The 19,019-nt window shown below is 38.6% G+C and overlaps 1 protein-coding gene across 5 annotated transcripts in view; it reads left to right on the forward strand.

Annotated features, from left to right (window-relative positions):
• Nucleotides 1–19,019, forward strand: part of TSC22D1 (TSC22 domain family member 1) — a 136,171-nt gene that overhangs the window by 37,664 nt on the left and 79,488 nt on the right. Inside the window, exons 6-7 of one of the 5 annotated variants that reach the window (XR_007356779.2) lie at nt 6,463–6,682; nt 7,770–10,098. The exons of 2 other annotated variants lie outside the window; for them this stretch is intronic. The gene's annotated coding sequence lies outside the window, so the exon portion shown is untranslated. Of the gene's footprint in view, nt 1–6,462; nt 6,683–7,769; nt 10,099–19,019 lie in introns of those variants that run through there. 2 more of the 5 variants (XR_007356778.2, XM_075128625.1) reach the window with 2 other exon arrangements.

Here is a 19,019-nt window from a genome sequence, read left to right on the forward strand (position 1 = left end):
ATTAGACTAAAATAAGCTTTATCACTTTGTACTCCTGTTAGCAGAACCAACACAACTATGAGAACATCAAGGATCTGCTTGTGCCTCAGCAATAAGACTAAGTTCCAGTTAGTAAACTGGTATAACTGAGGGCCCAAATCCGCCTCATCCTTTATTGCTGGTAAAGACAAGAAAAGAATCCAGCTTGAGTCTCATATTCCAGGCTGAGATTGCGAGGCTGATAGGAAACAATCTTTTCCCCTGAAAGTTGAGAACATTTGACATTAAACACAATAAACATGGAACCTTACAATGCCATCGTTGAGTCCCTTTTCAAAATAGGGTAGCACTTACATTTTTGAATGAATGCTACAAAAAGTAGTCTATTTAGGATTCTTTCTTTTCCGTGCACAATGAGTAATTCTCCACTAGCATTAATGGCAGTGATCTATATTTATTGAGAGTAGGATGGTTACATGTAAAGGGATGCAAACTTTCTTTACTTTTTGCTATATTTGAGTTCTCCAGAAATTACAAACATCAGAGGAGAGTCATGGAGAAGAGCAGGCGTAAATACCAAAGGAGAATAGACTAGCAAAATGTCATCTTCAAAATTCAGTTTGAAAAATGCAGGTAGCCTTATTGGAGTGGTTACCCTTCACACTGCTCATCTGTAGCACAAAAACTTGGAACTTGACCCAAACAGAAAACTGGTTGAAAGACTAGAGAAGTTTAGGAGAAATGTAAGGATTCAGAGTATTGAGTGGAAAATCAGCAAGGTACAAAATCAAATGGTATAGGAAAAAAAATACATAAGCTAATTGCAGGTATAACTAAATCAAGTAAACAGAGCACTGAATTCTGAGAAGTAAAATGAAAGCCGCTATTAATAAAGAAATTGCAAGTTTAGCACAATAATTTTAGTATGTTAAGGATATATGTGTATACCAATATGTTGGTAAACTTGGTTTTGTTTTTCTTCCCTTCAAAAAAAACAAAATCAAAACAAAACCCACTATATCTTTGTTTCAAAAACAATTTTTTATTTCTTTTACCAATTCTAATACTTTTTTCAGAACAACTTGAGGCTTTACAATTTCCTGAAAATTGAAAGGGCATTTTCTTTTTTTTACAGTGGACTTATGTTAGTGCCAATGAGATCTGACTATTAAAGTCTGGTTTAAAATTTTTTATTAACTAGTCTGCTGAAGTTCGCTGTCGGCTACACTTGGCATACAAACTTTGAAAGGAAGGAAAAAATAAAAGAAACAATAATAAAAAAAAGCCAACCTTGATAGCCCCTTCTACTAAGGATTTTAAAATATGCTACCTGTAACTTAAAATGACTTTTAAAAGTGAGGTTTTCGGACCACTATATCAATGACTTGGTATTTTTTTTAAAAGCCAAAATATAAGGTTATCAAATGACTACATTTATGCATAATAATTCTTTCATTAATCATTTGTTATAATCAATAATCATGATTCAGCCTCATTACTCCCATGCATTTACTGCTCCTATGCGTGTTCTCTTGACTCTAAAATAGGCAAGAGAAATATACTTCAGATTTGTGCAAATGTGACACAAAAGTTGATTGGTATGATGGAAACTCTGTGAAACTCTCTAAATTAGAGATGGTCATCCAAGGATTGAAAACTGCACTGCCCTAGGATGTGCTATATTCAGCGCTAATTCAATAAAATAAATATATTCTAATCTGATATGGTCCACATCATTGGTAGCAGAGCTCCCAAACTGGTGACACAAATGCCCTGCTAGAGCAAAATGGTTAGAAACCAAAGCTTTATACAAACTGGAAAGTTGCAATTCTGAGCATTCTGATGGTATATGGCATTTGTTTCTTTTCATGGTAGGCTGTGTGATATTTGACCTCAAAATCAACTATTGAGATTATCATTTTGCTTCCTTTTTCCTCCACTGTAATGACTGTTGTTTCAAGACTTATTGATGCTAGAAACCAATGTTTTATGCCATCAAAAGCTCTTAACACCAGGACAGTTACACTGCTGATAGTCCAGTGATCAGAAAGGGGAAAAAAAAAATTTCTTGTGGTCTCATCTAGTCTGTCCTGTTGTCAATGTGTGCTTGTTCCCACAGTACATTTCTAGTACTTCATTCAGTGTAATTTTAAACGTCTAAAGAAAATGGGCCATTCACTTCTTCATGTGGACGACTGTTCCATAGTCTACAAGATTTTCTTGTTAGGACATTTTCCTCAATAGGCTAAGTTTCATTCTATTGCTCCTAGTTATATTCTCTTACATCACCTTAAATTCTTCTCCTTTCTTGATATTTACGCCCTTCAGATGTTACCATGTTCCTTTTAGTTGCTGCTTAGCTAAGGTGCACTTACTTAGTTTTTTTTCCGTATGTCCGTTATTCCAGTGTAGATAAGCCCTTAGCTTGTACATTTTCTGATTTTTTTGAATCTAATTTTATTTCCTGCTCATATTTTCTACCTCTCTAGATCTCTTTATCCTTTTTCTTTTCTCCTGGTATTTGCAATACCTCCCCATTTAATCTCTCTGTTTCATTCACATTTGGTTTACCTTAACTCCGAGATCTTTACTGAAGATGTAAAATTAAGATAACCTTACTGATTCTTGTGACCACCCCAAGGGAGAGTCAGGATCACATGTTGTTTTTGTAGATGTCTCAAATAATTAAACCTAGTTTGCTTTTAAAAGAAACTAAAATTGCTTCTGAGACATTTTATGTCAAGTTTCAGCCTTAAGCATGTTTTATTCAGCTGCGTTATAAAACACCTCAAAGTAGGTTTCTAAAGGGAAATGCTAACAGACCCTTAAAATGTAGCTGCTGTATTGTTCAAAAGCCATTTTTCCACTCTTTTTTTTAAAAAATTCAATTTTTCCATAATTAGTGTCAATAGCTAACAGAACTCAGTGCTAAGTAGTCATTCTGACATGCCCATTGTTGATATTTTAACAATTCATGTATGTTTCATATTGGTGCCAAAAGAAGACATTATTTTGCCAGGATTTACTTTGTTGGTATTATATTGTGTACATGGTTTTCAAAACAGCTTTTTTTAGCATAGGCAGATCAACAAATCCTGTAGTGGATTTTCAGCCTACTTGCAGTCCTGGAAGTAGAACCAGACCTGTCAATAACTGGAAGCAGGATAAAAATCACTTCTCCTATAGAACCTGCCCTTTTACTTCCGCATCTGTAATTGCGGATAGGCGTCTCATATTTCACTGCTGCAGATGATCAGTTACATTTTTAAACAAAGCAAAAGAATTCAGTGGATCTAAAGGGTTAAAATACATCTAGTTTAGCAGCTGGGTATCTGGAATTAGACTTTTGATTCTGCATTCCTTTGAGGTACTGCAGCAGTGTGCGCTCTGACGAATGCTGCTCTCATCATGGCAAACAAATAGACACAGAAGAAAGGAAAAGGGAAGCTTGTCTGCTTATGCTCTTCTCTACTTGCCAAATGCGTCTCTGGGGATTGTTGTCTGTTTTCCAGACAGGGCTTCCATAGTGGTCATACACAGACTTGTGTAGGCCTACTTTGTGAGGTTCTGAGCAGAGCCATGAAAGATACAGAAAAACAGTTGCTACTTTCTCCCTAACCCCAAGAATTACTGAGTGGCAGTCGACCCTATCCTATTAGGGGCAATAGAGTGAGGCCAGCTCAGACAAGACATCAGAGGGAGCTGCTGCACTCCCAGAGTCCCCATCAACAATAAAAGTAGTTCATCATGTGGAGCAACAGCATTGCCTCTTGCCTCTCCGCAAAAGGCTGTGAAAGGAAGCCGACCAGCACGCGGTACAGCCAGTGGACCAGACAGAAGGCAGAAAAGGGTACCATAGACCATCAGTCCACTTTCTAAATCTATCTGTTGTGCCCATCTACCAGAGTCTGAGTCAGCCTGTGTTTCCCTGGTGGTGGTGTAACCAAGATGCTCTTTCTCCACCAGCGAGCAAGAACCCAACACAGCCCTCCAAGTCAAAGGAATAGGCGAATTCTTTTCCCAGTAAATATATGGGACCTACCCTGCTGGTCCAAGCACAGTTCAGCATCTTGAGTCTCTTCCAATGGCCCTCATGAAAATAACCCAAATAGGGGCAAGAAAGTAGACTTCCCTGGATAAGTACATACCTCAAAGGTAGAAGGAACCATGTTTGTGACACATCTAAGAGGAATTCAGGTGCATCAGACCTAGATCTTTTCCCTCCGTCCCTCCAAATCTGAAAAAGAAGAAGCAGGAAAAAGGAAAGGCTAAGTAAAATACACCATCCCACAAGCTTCCAAAAAGATGCAGAAGAATCTAGCTGTCCCCCTCCCAGAGACATACATCTATATAGCAGCATCCAACTAACGTGACCGCAGGAGTTCAAAAGTCCCATCAGAGTATATGGTAGCCAGAACATACAAACCAGGGCCCATCTTCCTATTCCTGAGTCCTCAAGGTAAACCTATGCAAACTTAGGAACTCCCTTGGAAAGGATAAAAAGCACGTATGTGCATTGAACGGCTAGCCACTCCTTTACGAGAGACTCCAAGGATCTGAAGGTAGATTCCTGCCTGAGAGAAAACTACAAGGGGATGAGCCAGGCCATCGCATGCGTCTCCTTGCTTTACTTAGCAAATTCTTGGATGGGTAGATTGATTTATTGTTTGGGTGCACTACTGCTTAGCACCAGGAGAGAATTTAGGCTGGGTTCAATACTGTGGAAGTTTTGTTTGTGTTTGGATGCCTCTTTGGACTCCCAGTACCTGTCAGCCAGCACCAGGGCCTGCAGTGCGATACTCAGACATTACATGTCACTACAGTACTGGAAGGTGGACGTGCAAGCAACATCTTCCAGCAACATGAAGACTCTTTTAGGAGCAAAGTAGTGGCAGTCATCAGATACGACCAGTGAGACTTTTATTCACCGTGTAATACATGAATTATTTTTATCCTTTCTGAGTATTCAGCTATCAAATACATAGCATCAGAAGTTCTGTCTCAAAGAGCACTGCATATACTACAATTTTTCTTCTCTCCTTTTTCCACTCCTATCCAGAATGATGTAGACTGTTAGAGAGAGCAAAGATGATATATTGGCTAAGAAAACCCCGTTGCCTGGACCTGATCAGTATCTTGCTAGGTCAGCTACTTTTCCTCCAAAGCAGGGCAGACCTTTTTCTCCACAAGGGCTTGTCATGCATAAAGGGCCAAGCAGGCTTGACTAGGCTGCATGTGGCTCTTGAGAGGCAAACCATAATTAAAAAGAGATGATGCTCAGCCACATTCATGTCCACCATTTTAATCTCTGGAAAGAAGTGAACCAACATGATGGTGGTAAAATTCAAATATTCAGGCAGAGATCATGAAATTCAACTAAAACAGTGCATCCGCAACTGTCTACAAGATCTTGCTATTGGGAAAAAGCTCCCATGTTAAACACAGTCTTCATCGTATTCAGTGTCTGAAGGTGAACTGATGAAAGAGGTAGGATCTTTCTTCATCATCTACAAGTAAAACAACTTCTTTAGAGCCACCTTACTCATTCATTTACTTCAGGTACTTGTTTACCTCAGTGAACAAAAGCAGACTAAAGTAAATAAGCATATATTTGCAGTCACTTCAGCTGCCATGCCTCATCACTCCAGCGACGCAGTGCTGGTAAAATCTTAAAGATCTATGGAACTTTCTGTGCTAAAGAAAAGGAAGATTAATTATCTGAACACTTGCTTTCTTCAGGTAGCAAAGCATCACAGATCCAGCTCCCCAGGGAAGGAAAATTTGGTCTAGGAATGCAAAACAGTAACACGGGGATTGCGGAGGTTCTTGTGTTCTACAGTAGGCATTATGTGTAGTTACAAGTATACAGTACCATATTAGCTGTTGAAGTTTCCCATCTGGTGGGCTTTCAGGAGGGGAAGTGAGTTTTACCTTGCTGCCAGTGATTGACGGGTCTGGTTCTGCAAGTAGAGAGGAAGACCTTCCTATTGGAGCTGTGGACTAGTACTGCTAAGAAAAGAGGGGACAATTTAAAGGAAACTTCTAGGTAAGTACAAACACCTTTTCATCTTGCAGCTTCTTTCTGCTTAATCTTGTGGGGAGCTGTTCATTATGTTGCAATAGTAGATACTCTGATTATAATTAGAGCTTGTCAGAAAATGGAAGGAAGAGGAAGAATTGTGGAAGTTGAGTTTTTCTACAAAATTTGGACAAGGTCAAAATTTTCTGACCAGCTCTACTTGTAACAACATGGAAAAAACCTTTCTGGACAAAAACCTCTTGTGCTTGGTCTTAGCCTATTGGCAATTTTTAAAAAATTGAAAGATTTTAGCCATTTTTTGACAAATCAGAGCATTGAAAAACCTGTAAAGAAGCTGTTATTCAGAAGGTATCAAATACGCTTCTCCTTCACCGTCAGTCTTACCTCTTTGTCCTGGAATTATGGAGTCATGCCTTTAGTTTTCTGCTTCATTCTTTTTCCAGCTGACCCCCAAAGCAAAGGGAAGAAACCAACAAGAAAGATGATTGAAGAAAGGAAGAAGACCGAATCCAAGAAATATCAGTGAGTCAGTTTCAGGCAGAAGCTCCCAAGTTGCAGAGTCAAAATGAGATTTCCTTTGGGGAAGGATCAGCTTCCAGGATTTGCTCCTCCCTTGTTCCCTGGATAGACACTGAATTCTTGAACCCTCCATCAGTGTTGCAGGTAGGTAGAGCCCACTTGGGGATAGCCACTTGTATTGCCGCCATCTCAAGTGTGGAGGACTGACTTGGCTAGTCCTTTGCCCTTTCTTCTTTGTTGCTCACCTTTCTAGACAGAGAGGGGTAGAGCTTTTGGCTCAACAGATTTTTGTGAGAAATAGGGAAGGCATTTCTCTCCCCACCCACTTCGCTGTAGTTTGGAAAGCTCCCTGTTGAGGGGTTTGTATGTGCACCTCATGGTCTCCAGCCCCAACTGACAGTACTGCTTTGTGCTGTAGGCTCTCCTACTGCTCTTCCTCTCCCCTCTCTGCACAAAGGAGCTGAGATACTATGACTGTGGAAACCATGTAGGCAGACCCAGACACTTTTTTTCTCTCAGCCAGGAAAATCTGATTTACTAGTTTTTGCATTGCTGGATTTGGCAAGTCCCCTGATGCTTTGATTTGTCTGTGTGACTACAATGGAGCAGGGTGCGAGGGCAAGAACTCTCACTGGTCAAAGGGGATGTTGCTGACCCCTCCCTGCAGCTATGCCAATGGCCCAGAGAATGATTTTAGTGGGGAGATTTTTTGAGTAGGAGCTTAACTGTAAGCTCTCCCTCCTCACTTCACATGACATGCAGCAGCTCCCTCTCCCTCAGACTGCCTGCTGTCAGACCTCCCCGTCTCCACCTGTGTCATAACTGAGGCAGACAGGCTGTTCTGGGTGTCCCCTGGTTGTAACCACAGAGATCAGCCCTGCATTGAGCAGTGGGATTCTAAGAGAGCTTTTGCAGCCTCAAAGGTCCAGGCCTCTTTTCCCCTGTCCTTCTTTCATACCAAGACAATTCAGCTAGAATTATGTTGCACTCAATACTAAACCAGGTGGCTCCAGTGGCTCTTCTCTCCCTCCTCACTCCCCAAAAATTGCTGCATGAACTTTCAGCTCTTACAGTGCCATGAGCCCTCAGTGGAAAGACCTTGAGGAGGGCCTTCTAAGATTACAGATAATGAAGCACTATTCTTGAATCTTGACCTTTCACAAGTAAGATTCCCTGACACAAATCGGGTTTTGGAAGAGGAGGGTTTTTTGTTTTGTTTTTTGTTTTCCAGAACATGCAGGATCCTTAGAGTCAGAATATTGGCTGTCTTCGGGGTGGAAGCCCAGACAGATTCCAGCTCCTAGGAAATAAATGTTCATTCAGGAGACATTCTGGTCTCCTGTAGTTCTTCACTGAAGTGTTATGCAGAATGTTTGTTTGATCTGGCCCCTCTTACTTTGCTGCCCCATGGTTCAAGTAAATACATTGATAAAGCTTGCAAGTCTACCGTGAGCAGATCTTCAAATCTCAAATTAAGTGACGTTGTGCCGCCTCATCCTCTGCATAGGAGACCTCAGAGGAATCTGAAACCTGCTTCTCTTGTGCTCCAGACACCGCTGCTCTTATAAGACCAACCCCCCTTCTTGCACTTCTGGTTCAATTTCTGTAACTATAAAGTATATCTGTAAAGAGAACTTATGAAAAATAATGGATTTATTTAATCAGTTTCTTCTTCCCTGGGTTTGTAGGAAAGAATTGAGCCCAAACTGTCAAAATACCAAGATGTACAGTATTACATGTTTGAAATTTCTACAAATTGAAGCAAATTGTTTATTTACATTTAAGTGTTTTGGAGGGCTCAGGAGAGATGTGGAGATATAATTCAGTGTGGCTTGTCACCCTTTAAAGTTTTTTGGGGGAAAGCCTATTCTGTACATCAGTATGTAGCAGTTCTTTATAAGATAATTTCTGTATCCAAATTCAGTGTGGTGCTAGATCAGCTGAGAAATAAGTAATATGTCTGGCATTACTTGAAGCATATTACTGAACGTCATAAGCAAACTTTCCAGTTTAGGAAATGGGCACTGAAGAACAAGGTTTATTTCTTCAGATTTCAAAAAAACCCCTTAAAATAGTTTTGGAAGTTCCTGTAGGGGATTAACATTACTCTTTACCAATAGCGGAAGAGCATCCTGTTTTTTTTCTCTACGATCTACTTCTGGCAGTTGGAATAAACTGATCAGATGCTTGTGCCTCCTTCCACCTAGTTTCTTAAATCCGTTCACCATGAAATGTTTTTGACTAATGCCTAGATCTTACATTAAATTAACCAGCATACCTAAATTGCCTAACAGTCTTAACACAGCCTCCAGGCTACAACTTCACGGCAGTTGTGATTTCTTATCATGTTGAAATACATTTCAGTTGAAGTATATTGTCTAAAACTAATTATTTAGATAGTGCTGCTTAAATACATACTTAGGTAGTGGGCCATTCACATTGGATTTACTTAAATTGGGCCCTTTCAAATTAAAAAATCATTCATGTGGCTTTTCCTTTGCCAAGAATAGCTATCAAACTGCTTATTGCTTACATCCTGATTTCTGCTGTAGTCATATAATCTGTAAGATATACAATTTATAATTTTATGTTTTTTAGAAAATTGATAAAATGTTTGTTGGACTGCAGTAACTGATTTAAAATGAACTGATTTACACTGATTTCTTTAATCCACAAACACAATTGTGTGGTGATGCCATACAAAGTTCAGTGTGGTAAATCAAAAGTGAAAATGTATTTAACTTTTTAAAGAAAGCTGTCTGTCTTTGAAGTCAGTATCTCACTTATGCATATTGAATAACTTTCAGAGTAGCAGCCATGTTAGTCTGTATTCGCAAAAAGAAAAGGAGGACTTGTGCACCTTAGACTAACAAATTTATCTGAGCATAAGATTTCGTGAGCTACAGCTCACTTCATTGGATGCAACATGTATTTTGACTTTTTTTTTTTGCCTGCAGAGACTTAAAATCCAATTGTAGAGCTTCAGGACTAAACATCTTTAAATCCAAGAAAAAAAAGGCAAAATATGTGATCTTAAAACACTGCTGGTATAAGTGCTGTCCTGGATGAGGACCTAAGTATCTGACTAAGTCCCATTGATTTAAAGATAAGCACATGCTTAAGTACCCTTCCTGAATAGGCATCCTCCTCTGAATTGAGGTATTAAATAAACTTTATTTGGTGAAGGATAATCTAAATTACTCTGCACACCTAGTGAGAATTGTTTTAATGATAAAGTCTCTAAAGACGACATGTCAAGTTTTAAAAAATATTTTTAAGCTTTAAAAAAATTAGTTGACTTTGTTGCATCCCGTTGAAAACTTAAAACTGTCCATATCAAATTTATTTCCATTCATGAAAGTAAATTTTTTTGTTAACACTTTTAAAAATAGTTTTTTGTTGGTATTTTGATACTTCTGCTCTGCACCAGCATTGTGTAATGTAATCTTTGGTGCTATGTAACCTGCAGCTGGACTGCTGGTGTTTAATAGAAAGGTGTCTTTTGATTATGTATTATCAAATATTAATAAAGGTATTAAAACAATCTGTTTTCTTATGTTTATGTTATATTTCAGATTTCCACATATGTTCAGAGCAGGTGTTCACTCTGTCTACTTTATCCTGACTCCAAAATGCCAGGACTGTAACAAGAAATTCTATCCTATGATGCTAGTGTCTTATTGCCCAAGCCCTAGCAGAATGTCTTGGGACTTGACTCACCTCTGTGTGCCTGATTTCTGGTCAACTTCCTTAAGTCTTAGAACCACCTTATCCCAATTATTTCTCCTTGATGTGATCTTACCTTCTTCATAGGTGCCTGCTTCTAGCAATTTGTGACCCTGACTTCTTTGGCCAGTTCAGACTTCCCTCTCTCAACCCATCAAGAAAATCCTCACTGTTGGCACCCCCCCCCCCCCGTGCAAGTTATAACCCAGTCCCTCAAGCTGTCCCAGTACACCATCAAGTCCTGATCTATTCCGCCATACCTTCTATCCATCCTCTTCAGTCTGTATCCTGACTCTGTGATACAATGTCTTGGGAGTGATGTGAAGTCTCTTTTCCAAAATGCTGCCAACATTGCTGCCCCAAATGTAGCTGATCCTCTTCAATGGCATTGAGAAACACATTATCAGTGCTTACTCCAGATCTCTTGAAAGGGTCTGTTGGAGATCTCTCCCTTCCTTACAATGTGTAAGGAAGAGAAGTAACTGCTTAGGGGGGAAAGCCCTTCTGGGGTTCCATGTTCTTTCTTATCACTTATGCCACCTCAGATTTGCTCAGTTTACAGTGAAATAGATGTTCCATTTGTCTTCCATACAAATTTACTCTGACTTCTGAAAGTCAAGTTGGGCTCTTTCCTTTTTGTGCTTTATCGCAAGTAATATGTTGAAGGCCAAATAATACCATCTATTACATCTCTGCAATTCTACTGACAACCAATGGGTTGCCCACATGTAACTGATAGAGGGCATAATTCTTAGGAAAGTAGGTTGGCACAGGTGGCACACAGAGCATACTTTGGCCTGCAGAACTTCTGTCACTGATGAGGTGTGAGAAAGAGCCCAGCCTGACTTTGAGCCCAGTGTGAAGTTGAAGGGCTGTAGTTTTGGAAAAATTGCGAAAAATTTGGAAAAATTATTGTGAGCTGAGTAAATTTGGTATGGAATTGGTGATGCACACGAACGTGAAGCCACATAATGGCTTTTCGTGCAAATGGACTATGAAGAACTGGGAGTGGTTGTGTGGTCAACCACACTTTGAAGGGAAGCTGCATGAGTGTTCCCTTCAAAGGTGTGATATATTTGCATATGTGGAATGGTTCTGAAATCTTTAGTTTTGGCTACCTAGGAGAATGGATTTTTTTAAAATAATTAACCAAAAAGAAAAGAGAACATTTTAAACTATGGCTTTTAAACTTTGGACTTGAAGGTAGAGGCAGTGACCCTTTAACTTTTTCATGGTTATTTACCCCCCTCATTTTAGAATCTGGGGGAAAAAATACTTCTATGCTAAATTGTCTGTTTCATATTGTACTTTCCTTCTATTGCTCCCCTTCTTTCTATTGTAGTAGAAGCCAACATTGCTATCTCTTGTTTGTGTGTGCACCAAGCAAATGGATGTCAAGACCGTGTGGACAGTTCTGGGAATAGTGTGAGTAAGGTGCTTGTTGCAAAGCAATAAGACAAGCTCTTATTATGGTATCTCACAAATGATACCTTTCTTGGGGGGGGAAGTTAATGGAAAGTTAATGGATATTTAGAATCCAGAGGACATGCCCCACCAGACTATACAAATGGTTAAGGTAGGTTACGTTTTAGTGTGAATTCCTTGTGTAACTTTAACTTTGTCAGCAACTGATCACTTTCCCTCCCAGCCCAGGGCAGGGAAGAAACCTCGTACCTATGTATGGAACTGATGTGAAGAATATTTGAACAACTGGAGTTAAAACATATGGTTAAACAGATGTGCTGCTGATCTGGTCATCTCTTATTTTAGAACCCAGAACATTATTTGAAAGGTTAAAAAAATGCAACTTGATGCACTTCAGACCACAAGGCAGTGTAGGTTTTAAATGAGGACACAATCTGTGTAGATCCTGAAATTCTAAACAAGATTACCATGTTCATTCAAAGTGGTTATCCACTAATAAAAAGTAGTATCCAGAGCATTCTTTCCAGAGACAGAGTTTAGGTAAATTCTTCTTCTGTATTTTTGGAATCAGGTATAAGAAAATGTAAGCGAATGTTCCTTGTTAACTGTGGTATCTGCTTTGGTCAGCTTTTGCATTTAACAGTTGAAAATTAGATATTTTGTCAAAATAAATGTTATGCTGTCATAGTTACCAAATTTAGATTTCGACTTAAATTTAATGTCTTTGATGAAACGTTATTTGAAGGGCTCTTCTGCTTACTGTGATTTTTTTTTAGTACCTTATCTTGATAAACTGAAATATATAATGTGTGTATTCATTAAATAGCTGATTCTTGGTGTGGGAAAGCTCTATTGAGCATTTGCTGCGCAGTGGCAGGGAGCATAATTCAAGAGCATAGTTTAAATGGCTTTTTTTGAAAAGCCCGGTACTTTCCGCATTGAATCATAAAAGGATCTGGAAAAAATTGGTTCATTCCCCACTCACTCTAGGATGGTTCTTTACAATACTTATTATTGATGAACCCATTTGCTAGAATTGTGCCAGAAATGGGAGGGGGAGAAATAGGATGCAAGGATTAGTGTCTGGAAATCTTAGCTCTTTGTACTAAGGGCTTATACTATTCCTACGTTTACAGTGATTTTCTAATAGATATGTGCAACATACACTAATGAAGGGGATAATATGGAAATAAAGATAAGTTGGGAACGAAATAAATGGTAAGTAAACATTATGAACATCAGAAAATAAACGTGTAGTTATGTTTTGGCGTTCCCATGGCTGTAGGTTCAGGAAAGCATACCTATCCAGGAAAGCACTTCAATGGAGTTTAAGTACTTAGTCATGTCCTAGTACATGCTTAGGAACTTTCCTGAACAGGGATGATCTTAAGAATGTACTTAAGTGTTTTCCTGAGTTGTGGCTGCACTACCTACTAGAGAAGAGTAACAGGACACAATCTGGAGGCATACTGAATTTTGGGTATCTGTGTTACAAAGTATGATTGTGATGGTTCCTGGGAGTGCTCAGGGTTGTGAGGCATCTCGCTACCACCGGCCTTTATGGGAGGAAACTTTCAGTGCCTGCCAGGGGTTAGCTCCTTGACTCCACCAGCCATGGGCAACACAAGCACTCCCCTCTTGGCCTGTGCAGGTTTTGCTGTCCCTCTGCAGGTAAGGAATAGGTGCACTCCATCCCCTGAGCCCTCCAAGCATCTCTCTGGAGTGTCCACCCCATGTTCTACTGGACACTCACGGAATTTAGAGATCTGCTGCTCCCAAAGCAGTAGTACACAGCTTACCAGTTTCATCACTGCTCCACTTAGGTTTGTTTATAGTAGGGCAGTCAATTAATTGCAGTTAATGCATGTGATTAACAGAAAACAAACTAGATTTAAAAAGAGTCATGGTTAATCAGAGTCTTAATGACACTATTAAAAATAATAGAATACCACTTTAAATTTATTATATTTTTGGGTCATTTTTCTACATTTTTGAATATATTGTTTTCAACTACAACACTGAATACAAAGTGCACAGTGCTCACTTATATTTTTGATTGCAAATATTTGCACTGTAACGACAAAAGAAATAATATTTTTCAATTCACCTCATACAAGTACTGTAGTGCAGTCTTTTTATTGTGAAAGTGCAATTTACAAACGTAGTATTTTTTTTACATAACTGCACTCAAAAACAAAACAATGTAAAACTTCAGAATCTACAAATCCACTCAGTCCTACTTCTTGTTCAGCAAATCACTAAGACAAACTAGTTCATTTACATTTACGTGAGAGAATGCTGCCCACTTCTTACTTACAATGTCACCTGAAAGTGAGCACAGGCATTCGCATGGCACTGTTGTAGTTGCAAGGTATTTACGTGCCAGATATACTAAACATTCAGATGCCCCTTCATGCTTCGACTTGTGGACATAATTTTCAGCATAGATACATGACTCTTTAAATGTTAACTGCACAGACATCTCACAATGGTTAGGATGACCAGTGTTTTATGGCTGTTGGTAGAGACCTCTCATGCTACACTTTGGCACATTATTATGTAACATTGGACCCAAGGGATCCCTATGCACCATATATAAACCTCAATGCACCTCCTCTGTGCCCTCTGCCAGTTGGCATCAGGAGGTCCCAGGGTCACAATGAAGAGACAAAATCTAGATTTAAATGTAAAGGTGTAAACTGAGTGGAGCCAAGATCAGAGATGTGTACAAATGGAATGTTCAGTAACCTCAAGATAATGGGGAAAGAGGGACTTGCTTGAGTTCCGGAGAAGTACAGGAACTGAAACTGAGACCCCATCAGATTATACAGAAACCCACAATTAATCTAATTTTAGTCTTGGCAGAAAAATGAGTTAATGTTCTATATGTGTGGCATGTTAATGGTTGTAAAAATAAGCCACTAACAAAGATTTAAAATCAAGTAACTCAATTTTTTTCAGTTGTTATTATATCAAAATGGGGTTTAAATACTACAAACTCTTTAAAAATGTAAATTGGGTATTAAAAAACCAAAATCCCTATGATTTGAACATAGTGTTTTGATATGAAAAAGTTGAATTAAAACAAAAAAAAATTGCATCGTTTATTAAATAAATTGTTCATTGTGGTGATACACCAGAAATTGAATGTTACTAATTTATACAACTTAAATTCGTACATTTAATTTGTGATTTTTAAAATAAGTTGTCTTTCTAAATTAGGTAGTTGTGAAAATATGGTTTTGTAGCAGAAAGGAATAATGGTACAAGATTCACTTGTATATAAATAAAGGACAGATAATTCCATGTGTCAAGTTTTTTTGAATTTTGTTAATAAAAATTGCTTATTTACATGCTGTTGAGACTAGATTATCTTATGAAGTTAGTTAAGGCCTACTGCAGCATTGGGAAGACCTTGCTGTTTTTATTGTGGATTGTTAACTTTGTTTTTCATGAACCATCCCTCCCCAAAAGTAGGTAGCTAGGATTCCAAAAAGTTTTTTACATTTCTCAGGGTAGTATGGACTACTGTATTGTAGATTTTTGGCAAATACAGCAATGTGTATAATTTTGTGTAAGGTTAATCTTTATCAAATACCTGCAAAACACCCGTGACTCTGGTTTGTCCACTGCTGTGTTATTTAGGTCACTGCAATATTTTCTTTGGTCACATAATATGTTGACCAGAATTTTCATATATTGTAATCCTTTTAGGTGGTTATGTACTAGCAGTGATGAGATCTTTTGCCAGGATATACCTCATTTCCACCTGTATAAATCCCAAGATTTTTATTTTTAATTATTTCTATTAAATTTTGTGCAGAATGAGTTCATCCTTGCTTACGCTCACTCTGAAGACTGTTCACTAACATGATGGTTAAAAATCAGATGATGTTAGATCAGATTTTTATATTTAAATTGCATTTTTTAAATACAGGTTTCTTTTTTAAAAATATACCTATAATACAATTGATAACCTATATTAAGAACTAAACTCTAATCTATTAAAATAATTTAAGTTAAATACAAAAACTATTTAGCTGTATGTGTTTGTTGCAAAGTTTTAAAGAAAATGAAACCACTGAACTGGTGGAAGTCACTGGCTAAGCATTTGGAACAAGTTTGTTTGAAGTGCTAACCCAGCTTTTGATAGCAGTAGCCTCTTTTGCAGGCGCAGAGAATATTTTCCTTATTTCAGTTTATTCAACTAGTTCAGTTCAATGAGTAGTTCATTCAAAATTAAGAAAAAAAATTGGGAAATGTACAAAGCTGGAAAGCTTGTTTTCTTCTTCCATGAATAAGAACAGAATGAGATCTACTATTTCTAAAATCTAAAAGGAGATGAAAGAAAAGGAGTACTTGTGGCACCTTAGAGACTAACCAATTTATTTGAGCATGAGCTTTCGTGAGCTACAGCTCACTTCATCAGATGTTTACCGTGGAAAGGAGATGGTAATCAGGAACAATCAGTATTCACTGACCATAGATATTTCCTTTGTATAATCAATTATAAATGAAAAAAAATTAACATTTTAATTGAACATTTTTTCTTATGTAGCGTTAATATTTGGAAAAAAATTGAAAATACTGTTTTTGTGCATTTTTAATTGTTTGAATTTCCATCCAAATAAAGATGCAAATTGCAAGTAAAAAAAAAATTCTCTAGTAAATAAGTGCATCATTCCTCTTCATTCTAACAACAAAAGGTAAAAATTAAGAATCTGAATAAATATAAGTTAAGCTTTATAATTGCTTAAACAAAAGTATAGAGTGATAGTGCATCATCCTGGCTAGCAAAAAGAAGCGCCGAACTTAGTGTAAAGGCTATAATTAGTTGGAAATCAACATGTTTTAATTGTTACCATCCCATGAGATTCTACCTTTCTTTAGGAAAAGAACTAAAGTACAAATACAAAACATGATTTAACTCAAGGCTGCCTGCTTGCTAATTTAAATTGTGATTTTAAAATTGGTGATTTAAGTCACTGATTGAAATCAGTTTACCCTGTTCACTACCATCATTCTTATAGCAATACACTAGTCATGCCACTTAAAGTACCTACCGAAACATCTCTTTAATTAGCTGAAGAGTAATTTAAGAAGCACTTCTGCAACTTTTACCCTAGTGCTAAACAAACTAACTACACAGTTTTCAGAGTAGCAGCCATGTTAGTCTGTATTCACAAAAAGAAAAGGAGTACTTGTGGCACCTTAGAGACTAACACATTTATTTGAGCATAAGCTTTCGTGAGCTACAGCTCACTTCATCGGCTGCATTGTGTGGAAAATACAGTGGGGAGATTTATATACATAGAGAACATGAAACAATGGGTGTTACCATACACACTGTAAGGAGAGTGATCACTTAAGGTGAGCTATTACCAGCAGGAGAGCGGGGCGGGAGGGGGAGACACCTTTTGTAGTGATAATCAAGGTGGGCCATTTCCAGCAGTTGACAAGAACGTGTGAGGAACAGTGGGGGGGGGGGGGGGGAGAATAAACATGGGGAAATAGTTTTACTTTGTGTAATGACAAACATCCACTCCCAGTCTCTATTCAAGCCTAAGTTAATTGTATCCAGTTTGCAAATTAATTCCAATTCAGCAGTCTCTCGTTAGAGTCTGTTTTTGAAGTTTTTTTGTTGAAGAATTACCACTTTTAGGTCTGTAATCGAGTGACCAAAGAGATTGAAGTGTTCGCAGACTGGTTTTTGAATGTTATAATTCTTGACTTCTGATTTGTGTCCATTTATTCCCTAGATAGATGTCCGGTTTGGCCAATGTACATGGCAGAGGGGCATTGCTGGCACATGCTGGCATATATCACATTGGTAGATGTGCAGGTGAACGAGCCTCTGATAGTGTGGCTGATGTGATTAGGCCCTATGATGGTGTCCCCTGAATAGATATGTGGACACAGTTGGCAACGGGCTTTGTTGCAAGGATAGGTTCCTGGATTAGTGGTTGTGGTGTGTGGTTGCTGGTGAGTATTTGCTTCAGGTTGGGGGGCTGTCTGTAAGCAAGGACTGGCCTGTCTCCCAAGATCTATGAGAGTGATGGCTCGTCCTTCAGGATAGGTTGTAGATCCTTGATGATGCGTTAGAGAGGTTTTAGTTGGGGGCTGAAGGTGATGGCTAGTGTTGTTCTGTTATTTTCTTTGTTGGGCCTGTCCTGCAGTAGGTGACTTCTGGGTACTCTTCTGGCTCTGTCAATCTGTTTCTTTACTTCTGCAGGTGGGTATTGTAGTTGTAAGAATGCTTGATAGAGATCTTGTAGGTGTTGGTCTCTGTCTGAGGGGTTGGAGCGAATGCGGTTGTATTGTAGAGCTTGTCTGTAGACAATGGATCGTGTGGTGTGGTCTGGATGAAAGCTGGAGGCATGTAGGTAGGGATATCAGTCAGTAGGTTTCCGGTATAGGGTGGTGTTTATGTGACCATCGCTTATTAGCACCGTGGTGTCCAGGAAGTGGATCTCTTGTGTGGACTGGTCCAGGCTGAGGCTGATGGTGGGATGGAAATTGTTGAAATCATGGTGGAATTCCTCAAGGGCTTCTTTTCTGGACCCATGGACATATGCATCTATACCCATGTTTGGGTATGTATCTATACAAAGCGAAAATATATAAATGAAGCAAAAATTTGAAATCCAAGCCACAAATATCTACAGGTGGGATTATGATACTCCTGCTTATGCTGGGTAGCATGTTACTTAGTGAACAGTCTAATTGTTTTGTGGTCATGATGTGATCCAGTGATCTCTGAAACCTGTCTCCTGAAAATTGTGATATGGGATGGACTGTACAAAACCATCTCAACAACCTTCTTGCTGATTTGTTAAGGACCCTCCTGTGCTCTAGATATGTCTAAATATAAGAGAACCAAAAGGTCTACAAAGCTCCTATGCCTCCCCTCAAATTAATTCCTGGATGGTAAGCATGTCTCTTTCCCTTCCGAAGTCCCCTTGAAATCTCCCAAGTTAGATGACTCAGGAAAATTCACTTGTTCCAATACGATCAGTGACCTAATTAGTGTAGTATACTTTGCCCTGGCCTTCAAGAATTCATGGTCCCAGGCTGTTTACAATAAAATACAAGAAGAGTAAATTACCTTCCTCATCGAGATGCAGTTCACTATTTTCACTATGAATGGGTCTGTGCGTGCAAAGTGCAAAACTATCCTGAACTTGAAGATTGGCTCAGAATGGACAGCCCTTTTATTTTTGTGTGTGGTGGGTGTTTTGTTTTGTTTTTTTTGTATGGTGCCTAGCACAGTGGGGACCTTAATATCTTATTGTAATGCAGTAGCAGCTATGGCCCAAAAGTTATAAATAAC

The sequence above is a fragment of the Caretta caretta genome, chromosome 1 (genome assembly GCF_965140235.1).
Source record: "Caretta caretta isolate rCarCar2 chromosome 1, rCarCar1.hap1, whole genome shotgun sequence".
NCBI classification, from domain to species: Eukaryota; Metazoa; Chordata; order Testudines; family Cheloniidae; genus Caretta; species Caretta caretta.